The sequence below is a fragment of the Cyprinodon variegatus genome, unplaced genomic scaffold (genome assembly GCF_000732505.1).
Source record: "Cyprinodon variegatus isolate N-32 unplaced genomic scaffold, C_variegatus-1.0 Scaffold2145, whole genome shotgun sequence".
Lineage (NCBI taxonomy): Eukaryota > Metazoa > Chordata > Actinopteri > Cyprinodontiformes > Cyprinodontidae > Cyprinodon > Cyprinodon variegatus.
Genome location: NW_015152598.1, coordinates 31,733 through 33,421, shown reverse-complemented (window position 1 = coordinate 33,421; position 1,689 = coordinate 31,733). Strand labels below are relative to the sequence as shown.

Below are 1,689 nucleotides of genomic sequence, written 5' to 3'. Positions count from 1 at the left end.
TATAGTATCAGCATGATACTATAGTTAAGAAACCGTCTCTTGACCCAGATGACTTGGTCAATTATAGACCTATATCCAATCTTCCTTTCTGATCTACAATCCTTGAGAAAGTAGTTGCCAAACAAGTGTGCGATCACTTCCACCATAATGAACTTTTTGAAGAGTTTCAGTCTGGCTTTAGAGCTCATCATAGCACTGAAACAGCTCTGGTGAAAGTCACTAATGATTTTCTCATGGCCTGACAATCGGAGCTCTAGAACTGAACTGACCAGATTTCCTGATTTTGCTGAAGATGGTGAATCAAAGAGATTCTGGAAAGATTTCCTGGTTTCTCTCCCTGAATTATTCAGCAGGTGTTTAAATGTTGAGCAGATGACGCGCAGAGCTTTGCGGCGCTGGATGAGCCGCTCCTCTGCCCTAATCTCCGCAGAGCTTTGAGCTTAAAGCCCTGGAAGCAGAGCGCCATGTCTGCAGCTCCGCCGCGGACTGATCCTCCATCAGAGCCGCTTCCTCACATTCATCAGGAGATTTTTGAGCGCAAACCTTCCTCTGTGAGAAGTAAGGCACATAAATACGTGAGCGGCAGCTTTTACGCACGGCGCGTCTCCATCATGACGTCGCGAATGAGCTCCAGATTGTAGAGGAGGAGGAGGAGGAGGGGAGCTCTGCTCTGCTCGTCGTTTCCGTGGATGGTTTGTGTATCTGTTCGTGTCTCTAAGTGTGTGTCTGTGCGTGGATTTTTCCCTCTTCTCTTTGCAATACTTGGAAATATCCGAACCCAGGGATTGGCGTGTTCACGCGCCGCGCACATTTACCGCAAAGCCATAATAACAGCCATGCAAGGCGCCGCGAGGATGCTCCTCTCTGCCCATTAATCCGACTCACTGGGTTTATCTCTGCTGGGAGGACTGGTCTGGACTGGAAACACCGAACCAACAGTAAGTTCTCCAGCCTCAGCTCTCACTCACACTCAGAGCTCAGAGGAGCGACCCACTGCGGATGATCCGGACAGATGTCATTTTGAATGCAGGAGGCAGCGTGCCGGACGGACCCAGTCGGTCCTGGTTTTGGAAGAGCGGGATGCTCTGGGTCAGGCTCCCCAGCAGGGGGTGGGGGGTGGGGAGAGGGAGTGCTGGGCCTTCCTCTGCAGGCCGGAACTACCGGCAGCCTCACTCTGACCCTCACGTCTCCGCGGTTCACGCTCAGCCACGCACGAAATGCAGCATTTTGGGGTCTCTGCGTGTGAGCGCTGTCCGCGGTGCTGAAAACGGAGCCGCATCAGCAACTCCGGTAGCCTACGGGGGTGGGGTGGGGGGTGGGGGGGATTCATCCCTGCTCAGATGGGAATAGATCAGAATCTTCACATGTAGTCATCCTCAGAATGCAACCAGATCAAAAGATGAAGCATCCTAGTCTTCCTCCCTGCAGTCCTGCTTCATGGTTCTACACCTCTATCCGGTTCACTAACCACAGTCCTCTGATCCAACTGCTCCTCATCAGCAGCCTGGATCACTTTAAACCCTTTATTCCTTTACGTCCCTCTTTCTCTGGCACCAAGAATTAGACGTAAAACGCCTTAATCTCAGAATCAACCAAGTTCTGTTGCTCACTAACCCTAAACGCGTTGTTCACTAGAACTAAACCCTGTTATTAACCAGGACTAAACCCCGTTGTTCACTAGAACTAAAC

General features: G+C 51.1%; 1 protein-coding gene across 1 annotated transcript in view; it reads left to right on the top strand.

The window, feature by feature from the left end:
* Positions 1–446: 446 nt before the first annotated feature.
* Positions 447–1,689, top strand: part of LOC107105202 (gamma-aminobutyric acid type B receptor subunit 1-like) — a gene marked incomplete at its 3' end in the record, with an annotated part of 20,455 nt that continues 19,212 nt past the window's right edge. Inside the window, exon 1 of the mRNA XM_015405329.1 lies at positions 447–938. The remainder of the gene's footprint in view (positions 939–1,689) is intronic.